Source organism: Dermacentor variabilis, chromosome 11, assembly GCF_050947875.1.
Source record: "Dermacentor variabilis isolate Ectoservices chromosome 11, ASM5094787v1, whole genome shotgun sequence".
Taxonomy (NCBI): domain Eukaryota; kingdom Metazoa; phylum Arthropoda; class Arachnida; order Ixodida; family Ixodidae; genus Dermacentor; species Dermacentor variabilis.
This window is the reverse complement of record NC_134578.1, coordinates 30,863,452-30,873,050: the sequence shown is the minus strand read 5'-3', so window position 1 is coordinate 30,873,050 and position 9,599 is coordinate 30,863,452. Positions and strand designations below refer to the sequence as shown.

The following is a 9,599-nucleotide window of genomic DNA, read 5'->3' as shown; positions in this document are numbered from 1 at the left end:
TTGAACCGGAATTCCTCTATTTTCACTCTTACCGCTAACTAACTGATCGGCTTCTTAAGTGCCAGAGTCTTCCGTTCCCTCCTCAAGTCTAGGCTAATTCGAGTTCTTACTATCCTATGGTTAGTGCAGCGCACCTTGCTGAACACGTCCACATCTTGTATGATGCCAGCGCTAGCGTAGAGTATCAGGTCTATTTCATTTCTAGTCTGGTCATTCGGGCTCCTTCATGTCCACTTTCGGCTATCCCGCTTGCAGGAGAAGGTATTCATTATCTGCAAATTATTCCGTTCTGCAAACTCTACTAATAACTGCTATTCCCCTGCTATTCCTAGAACCTATGCTATATTCCCTCACTGACTTGTCTCCAGCCTGCTTCCTGCCTACCCTGGCATTGAAGTCGCCCATCAGTATAGTGTACAAGCTTTCGACTTCCTGGTCATCATGATTGGATGTAGGGGCGTAGACCTGTACGAGTTTCAATTTGTACTGCTTATTAGATTTCACAAGACCTGCCACCCTCTTGTTAATGCTATAGAGTTCCTGTATGTTACCAGCTATATCCTTATTAATCAGGAATCAGACTCTAGTTCTCGTCTCTCCGCTAAGCGCCGGTAGCACAGGATGCGCCCGCTTTTTAGCACTCTATATGCTTCTTTTGTCCTCCTAACCTCAATGAGCTCTATTATATCCCATTTGCTGCCCGCTTATTGCTCTACTAGCACTGCTAGACTCGCTTGGCTAGATAATGTTCTAGCGTTAAACGTTGCCAGGCTCAGATTCCAATGGTGGCCTGTCCGGACCGAGAGATTCTTAGCCCCCACTGCTGCGTCACAGGTCTGACCGCCGCCGTGGTCACTTGCTTCGCAGCTGCTGGGGACTGAGGGTCCAGGTTTGATTGTTGTATTCATATAGGAGGTTGTGGCCAAGTACTGCACCAGGGTGGCCAATCCTGCTTTAGTGAGGGAGTGCGTTACCGGTTCTGGTCACCGGGATCACGCCGCACTCCAGGCCTATTTATGCAATTTTAGCAACACGCGGATTTCTTTCTTTATTTTATCCGGTAGAAAATTGCGCGGCACCGGGATTAGAACTACGGTCCTCTTGTACGCGAGGCGGATGCTCTACCTCTGCGCCACCGCTTCAGCTAAGTGTCAGTTTTTGAGCTATATCATGTGATGAGCTCGCCGACAACTGCCGAGTTGCAAGAATCACTGAGCTAGTACATGCTCCATGCCCCCAGCTCAATGCAATTAAATTAAATGGGCAATTTTGTTTTGAACTGAGTGTTAGTTACATGAGCCTTCCCGACCATGAAACGAGAACAATGTTCCGTCAGCTCTCGCCCCACTGAGGCTATTGCTTAATTGACTAAACGCTGTTTACGAGATTTACTAAATTGCGATAAGGCGTTTGTTACATTCAAGGCTGAGCAAGCTGAATGGCTTCTTTGATAAGACAGAGCGGCACAACCTGCTTTTACTAGACATTTTTAGACGCCCTCTAGAATGCGTATAGAGTAATAATAAACCAAAAATCGACAACTTATTCACTTTTGTTTGGAAGAAAGTCAATGCAATGGGTGTAGACAAAAGGAAACACGTTATCAACGTTTCGCTAGAGTCTATAGATATTATGTTGGCCAAATAATTATTCTATATCAAGCCGAAGCACTCTACAAGAAGACTATAGCCAGTGTACGCACTGTGGGAAATCATTTTTGTAAGGGAATGAACACGCGTGAGACCCATGGCCCTAAATAAACGGGAGCGGGGTGACGGAAATGAACAAGCTGAACTAAGAAAGTGAACGCAGGAAATAGTATGCTATAATGTTCGCCGTTTCCGTACCTTTACGTGTCGACGCCAAGAATTTCGTCGGCATAATAGTCTGAATGCTCAAAGGAACCCGCAAAAACGACCATGATGTTTCTTGTCGAAGCTTGACAAGAGTTATGTTTTTCCTCTCTCCATCGGAGTGGCATGTCATGGACCGTGGCTGAGCTCGCGGACTGTATTGCTTGATTGAGCCGAGGAATTGGACGCATATGTTGTGGCCATGCCTAATTGCGCTGAGGGGTTCTGAAAGGAGGCCTACAAATTACCCTGTGCCAGCGTCAAAAGTTAACATAGCAGCGCCACCGTTATATATGATAAAGTGAAGGTGGGTTTGATCGTTGTCCTATAATGTCGTTGTTAGTGTCCAATCAATTAAGTCTATCACACGAAATTAGTATTGTGTCACTTCTTTACAACCGTCAAGCGCACTTCTCCTACTGTTCCCATGCAGCAGCGGCTAATTTTCTGATGTCGTCACTTGGTCTGATTCTCTTCCACTACTGACCAAGTTTCGGCCCCTTCATATTAATGCAAGTTGCAGATTTAACGAATCAGAAGAAAATGTGCAATATGGTTGATATATGACTGCTGCGTCAGCTTTGATCAGATTTTCTCATGCATGGGATATTTACCAGCCCTGGTTGCTCATGTGGCTATGGTGTTGGGCTGCTGAGCACGAGGTCGCGGGATCAAATCCTGGCCACGGCGGCTGCGTATCGATGGGGCCGAAATGCGCAAACACCCGTGTACTTAGATTTAGGTGCACGTTAAAGAACCCCAGGTGGTCGAAATTTCCGGAGTCCCCTTCTACGGCCTGCCTCATAAAAAATGGTCTTGGCACGTAAAACCCTATAACTTTAATGCATGGGCTACTTAGTGTGCCATGATGTGCTGACTCCAAGCGGACAAGTAGAGAAGTCACATCCAGAGCTCATCGCTTACTTCCGAGGACCATCAACACATGATTCTGTGGTTTTTCTGTTGCACAAAAAGGCGTTCCGGTTTTTCGGTGACTACAGAACCACATGTGGCCCACTACAGCAATGGCCGAACGCTCGTGACTGAGGTCTCGCTGTGTTGTGACTATTCGGCTCTTATGAATAGAGCCAACTACCCTCTGGCGAATGTTACTTTTACGGCTTTAGTGCGTAGAAAATTGCAGGTTTATAAATTATCGCACTCAACTAGAATGCACCTAGCGTTATGTTGACGTGTGCGAAGCCGAGCATTGTTTATGCTTGCACTGGACGGTCCAAGACGCCGGATTGTCTGCGACGCGATTACAGCGCTACTCCTTCGGTTCAGACGCCGTGAATTGATCTACCTACGTCACTGCTGTTTCCATTGGGATCTGAGCAAGCGTCGCTTAAAGAAAAGCACCGAACAGAAGCGAAAGAAGGAAGAAGCAAGAAACCAGAACACGTGCACAAGAAAGACCGCACACAAACGCACACACAAACACACACACATACGACCACGCACGCACATACGCCTCCACATACACGCTCCGCCCCGTAAATCACGCCGCCTGGCTTCGACTAAGACACCCGCGTGTGTCGCAAGCAAACCTCCTCGCCCTCATCTCCTTTCCTCTACGTTTCCCTTGATTGGCCCATTGAAAACGGTTGCCCGTTTCTTCTTTTTTTCCCCCGTCGGTTCTAGCTGCTAGCCTGCTGCTCGTGTCTGTAGCTTCCGCCGAGCCTGTCTCAGTGCTAAGACGGAGGAACAGTGCGTGTGGGAGAGTGCACGAGAGAAGCGAGAAGAAGCTAGAAGAGGAAAACGGGGAAGCGGGAGAAAGCGGAGTCTGCGTTTTCAATTTCAACGGGCGGCCATTGATGCCCTGTCGGGCCTCTTGTTTCTAAATGTTCCTCCAAAGGTTGTGTGCCCTTGTTTCTCTAACGCCCATTGTCTTACGGAAGCATCACCCGCTCCCTCTACCAACTTCTCTCTTCTTCTCCCTTTCTCGCCCCCACACTGGGCTCTCTCGGTTCGCGCCACCGTGAAGCCGGAGCTGCGCCTGTTGTGCATGCCCGTCGCAACAGTGGGAAGAGCCTGCGATAACCTTCCCCGCTTTCTCTCTCAACCCCCCTCCCTAAGGAACCTCTCACTTGGGCCGCAGTCATGAGCTAGGCCCCGATACGTTCGGCACCTGTTGCTCGAGGGACGCGTCGAAAAAGGCGCCGTAAATTTGAAGAACGGACGCTTTTCTCTCGGTCGCTCAGTGTTCGCACGCTTCCATTTGGACCGATCGTCATCTCGCTTCGCATCGAGCGCACGTCAGCCTACCGCCGAGCGCAAGAAGCGCCTGTCTTCGAAAACAGCAACTGAGCAACCACGTCACAAACAGTTATTGCAGGCCTCTCTATTTTTCTTTTTTTTTTTTCTCTGTTACACGCCGACAATCGTGCAAGGCCCTAGGGGAGGCTTTCAAGAACTCTTCATTGTGTGGTTGTGCTGGTGGCGGCTTCTTGTGGAAACAGCTGAGGCGCCGAGAAGTGTGGACGGCTTCATCTTTGGCTTGTGGCGGCTGGCGTTCAAAGGAAATCAAGGAAAGACCTTGTCCTCAGCCTGACTTTTCATCTGTGTCAAGGTCAAAGTTGCCATGACATGTGATAGTTTTATTTTTGTCGGTAGGGCTTGTTGAACTCTTCGCAACAGCGGTTGCTGCGGACTGCGTAGAAACACCAAATTTTTTCCCCTGAACTTCTGCATTTTCTTTGCGGATGTCAGTGACATAACATTGGAGTAGTGTGCAGCTGGAAACGACACCGCCTCTTGGTTTTTCATCAAAGATCTGCATACGGCAAAGGAAATACGTATTTTTTTCAAGGTAAGGGGTTCAGTAAAAATGGATATATTTAGATGCAGTTGGATATTTTTCATAGCGCCCCAATTTCTCGCACATTTCTTATTGCGCGTAAAACAATTTTCTTACATCCACGATTAGTAATTAAATGGCAGGAATTGTTCATACCAGTTGCAGAAAATAATGATTATTAGTAGCAGAACCTTTTCTTTTCATCTAATTTTATGGAATTACTTCGATCCGGCCCGGTGAGTGAGTAATCACCTGGTGAATCATGAATTCAGCATTTGCTTGCAGCCGCTGTTTCAAGAATAGCTGCTTTAGTGTGTCAAAATTTTTTGGCGAACATGTAGTTCTTGTCAATGGGGTTATGTCATTTTAGCATAAGAGATAAGTATTACGCATTGTTATTTCACGTTGAAAAGCAATGTTCCTGTGCGCGCGTTCTGCACAAGAGTTCATGTCGGCAGCTTTCAAAGTGTTGGGCTCGTCATATTCTTCTTGGTCGGCATGCGCAGATATTTTTGTTTCGCTTAGTTGACTTAACCGTTAAATAACGTTCAGAAAGCCTTAATTTTCAATGTTCGGAACGTTCTGCAGTGCCGAAGAATGTGAAGGGCCAAATGTAATTTATACGCCACAACTAGTAATACCAATCGACATATTGATGTTCAAGCGTAACAGATACATAATTGTTCATTTTATAGCAAACACTGTACAATGTAAACAAAATTAGTCAGCGGTGATTCTTGTAAACGCCGTAATATATAATACAGTTTGCAGCCGAAATAAACACAAGAGTCAGATGCTATGTAAACAAATGCCCGAATGAGTGGGGTCTAACACGCTCAAATCTACCCGGACTTCCCTCAAACCTTCATAGTTTACGCTGTCAGGAGAAATACTATGTGCCTAGATTGAAAGAAGGAACGCATTAGACTGCTTGGTTAATTTGTAGCACGAAGTTTGGAATCCTGTGCTATGTGAATTTACATTTGACGCTAAATGCAAGTTTTGTATTTCTTCGTGATTTGAGCGAACAATTTTAATGTGATGTCGCCGGGGTTTCTCTAATACTATCACATTCATGAAACGTTTTTATTGGAACCGGAACGTAGGTACGCTTGCAGCATCAAATAAAGATAGACTGATTCATGCACTGTCGCTTCCACCAAATGGTATGGATTCCAACAGAAATCAAAATAGTTTTCGACACTGGGGCTATGTTAACCGAGCTTAATAGTCGTAAGATCTATTTGTCGTTTTGTTTTCGATACCGGGGTTCAATTAATGAATTCTTATGTTCATGTGCTATTTTTATCATTCACTGGCTCCCTTCACTGATATTACTTTCGCTAGCACCATTGGCTGGCACTTTTTCTTGGGAACAATTCTAGATTAGGGAGTTCTACGTTATTACGGACCCTACTTCATTAGATCATCGCGTCCCATATTGTCTTGTAAGCGTTCCAAAGCAGACTCCCCAAGCAACGGTAAAGTGATTGTTCCATAAAACAGACAACAACGTTCGGAGCCTCGACTTGTTTCACTTGAGCTATTTACGCAGCAAATCATCCCTTATCAAAAACTACGTGCAGCTCCATGGACCTGTAAAATTATCGTCGTGAAAATATGTACTAGACAGCAGGATGCTCCCTGAGGTTGCATCTAATAAATGGTATGGCCTTGCAGTGTTGTTGCTCAGCCAAAAAACAACGACATTAGAAGACCCTTGATATAACAACTGATGCACAATTGAAGAAACGTTTTGCCGCCACCAAGAACTTAAGAATCGAAGTCTAATACAAAGACATTAACGGAAAAAGATGGCAATCAAGACGCTCTTAAGCGGGTGCCAAGCTAGTTCCAAGCTTTAGCTCCTCATCTTCCATTCTCTCTCTCTCTTTTATCCGCCTACCCCTTACCGTCGTGCGGGGTCGCCAACTAGAACTACACCTCTGGCTAACTATCCTGCCTTTCTATGTATCCTTTTGACATAGAACCTACTAAATCGTTTCTCCTGTAGTGTGTCTTTTTCTTTTCTTCAGAAAGCACCTGCAAACATTCAGGCAATTTGGAAAGTATTTCTGAAGCATGTAAACCAAACGTTTACAGATCGTTATTTTTGCAAACACTAAAAGCACATTTTTCTGGTACGTGCTTATTTCTGACAACTGGCAATCGATAAACAGTCTGCAGTCCGCAGAACTGGAAATAGAAGATTGCCGACGGAGAAAAAGAGAACGACAGCCACGCCTGTGATGACAAAATATGCGATTTTTTAGACCGCAGAAGGAAACAGTGGCCCAAAGTCGCATTTAGTTTCCGTTCGGACGTAATTCATTCATCGGCACAGGTAGCCTGGCAATACCATCTGCGTTCGACACAGTAGCGACAATAAAGTTTGAATGTTTATGGTGACATACGTTTCACCTCAAGAGCGCTTTCTCTCAGGCAGCGACCCCAAGTGGCCCCAGCGCTTTCGATAATGAGCCTTGTAAGGCTGAACGACAGGCGTACCGAGATAGTTTATGCTGGCCAGCCCTGCTATATCCACGGAGAGAAAGTCGTGAGAACGGGTGTTACATTTGTTCAACGAACGCATTCTAAAGCAATCAGCTTCCACGATTGACTTTCTTCTGTGGCTTAAATTCAAGCCTTCGTAAAGGCTGTTTTTGTGTTATGGCTTGCTAGTCGTAAAAAAAAAATGACGCCGTGCTGTGAACGAAAGAAACCTACAGCTCATTGCGCTGACACAGTGCATGATTGTCTCGTTAAGGCTGACTGACTTGATTTCGAGTTTGAGTTTCTATGCAGTCACAATTTGTACAGTTCTTCGTACTTTCGTTGAAATCACGCAAAATTCATGCAAAAGTATGAATAAAACATGCAGGTTAAAAGCAATGTTGGAATCTCAATTGCGCAAAGTTTATTAGAGGGATCGATGTTTGAGTCAGCGGATCACAGGGCCTCCGCACCGCCTTGTTGCCTGCAGCTCTGAGCTGATGCGCCCTGTAAACGAAGGCAATATATGATATGTGACCAAAGAAAAATGTTGATGAAAGGAGTATGATCAGAGAAGTACGACACGCATGTCAATATACTCTCTGAATGTTTGGTATAGAGTCCGCAGGTGCATGTTTCCTGTTAAAATAACACATTATTAGACTGCCGGACGAGACACTAGCCTGCTGGGGCCAATTATACAGCCCTGGCGTAATCTACTGCGCGTTTACGACATTAGCCGCTCAATGTTAACCATATGCTATTTTCGTTTACATAGACAACGCCCGGATGAGAAAGACATTACCTCTGTTGACACGTTACATCAGTCCCTTTGATGATTGGTTTCTTCGTGGGCGACGAAGAGCTTCTACGAAATACGTAGCTCTTCGCTTACACAGCGTGTCAGTCACTTGTGGTGTTGCTTCTGCGCAGGCAGCTTTATTGTGTATTGATTCATCCTTACTTATCCTTCATTTGTTCGACCCTTCGCGTTCCCGCAAGAGTATTTCATTCCTTTTGCAAGAATGGTGATCGACAGCCTGCTTACCTGAAACAAGTTTTGATTCTCTCCGCCGCAGCCTCACAATAGACGCAAACAATAGCTGCGGCTCGCGTTCGCAAGCCTCACGGACGCAGGAATCGACAAGAAGTTGTTAGGTGCGCGAGATAATAACGCGCGAACCCACGCCTCGACGACGCGTTCGACGACGATCTCTTCGAGAGATAATGAGGTATTCAGACCAACTCGCAGCGACACGATAAAAGGAAAGCAAATTAGGCGCATAGAAGATCGCCCAGCGATGTTGGCTAAGACACTTCACGTAATCGGATGACTGGCTGCGAAACAGCGATAGTTTTTTTTTTTCATTACTTATAGTCTGCACTTCCTGCTTACCCTCCATCGATGTTGTATTGTTCTGTTTCTTCTTGACGACACCACAGCTTGTGTAATCATCGTCACTATTATTAACCACGTGAGCAGTATTACATGAGTCACGTCAGCGGTATTACACGAGGAATGGTGGCGAAAAAAAAATGAAAACAACAGCCGCCCTTCTGCTGTGACCCCTAACTCACTCTCTGCTTCTGTCACGTGGGCATAGTGAGGACAACGTACAACACTATACTTCAGCAAGGAGCTGTCACTGTGAGCATACGGCGATAGATTTTGAACCACATATTGAATCACTCGATGACCCTGTGAGACGTCTGCTTCGAACCTTGACGCTTGCATTGTGCCAAAAAAAAAGGAGCGATTTATAAAGCAGCAATCGAAAGCGGCGACGGCTGAGCGTACCTCGAATAGCCGACGACGATCACGGCATGTCGTATACGGAGAATGATGACACGTTCCGTACCTGAACTCAAATCCAAGAGTTGGAGAAAATTAGAGCTTTTCTTTTTTTTTTCTCGGACGCCCTAATCTTCCTGGGAAATTCGTTACGGATACAACCGACAACGCAAAAGCCTCGCAAAACTTCATTGGCAGCCATCCCTGAAAGGCACAGTAGTTCCTTTACAGCACTGTGATTGCTGAACTCAGATATGGCGTTTCTCAGCCGTCATGTCAGAGCCATTCTCGGTCATCCAAACTAAACAGCAAAGACTGGTGGAAAGCCGTAAAGCTCCGGAAAACGTGGCTAGCCTTGTTCGCTGTGCCTATTACTTTGAAGAGGCTAACAGTGCGTCTGAGAAGTTGCGATGTTGAGCTTTTCGTCACCTGCAAAGCAGCCGTATTGCCGGTTGAGTGGAAGGCATCACTGCCTTCCAGAGAAAGGGTATAGCCTTGATGAGCTTGAGAAATTTTCACTCAGTGGAGGGGAAGAAGGCGCCCCTACATTAACAATAAACAGGTGCGCAGCGTCTGTATATATATGTCAGTTCTGCATTGCGTTATCAGGGAGCTGACAGTGAAGTCGCCCATCGACATGGCTGTAGAGCATTCACTTAGG

General features: G+C 45.9%; 1 protein-coding gene across 1 annotated transcript in view; it reads left to right on the top strand.

Moving 5' to 3' along the window:
- The first annotated feature begins 3,975 nt into the window (after window positions 1-3,975).
- The window catches only part of LOC142563103 (plasma kallikrein-like), a 33,070-nt gene continuing 27,446 nt past the window's right edge, over window positions 3,976-9,599 (top strand). The window contains exon 1 of the mRNA XM_075673629.1: window positions 3,976-4,665. The gene's annotated coding sequence lies outside the window, so the exon portion shown is untranslated. The remainder of the gene's footprint in view (window positions 4,666-9,599) is intronic.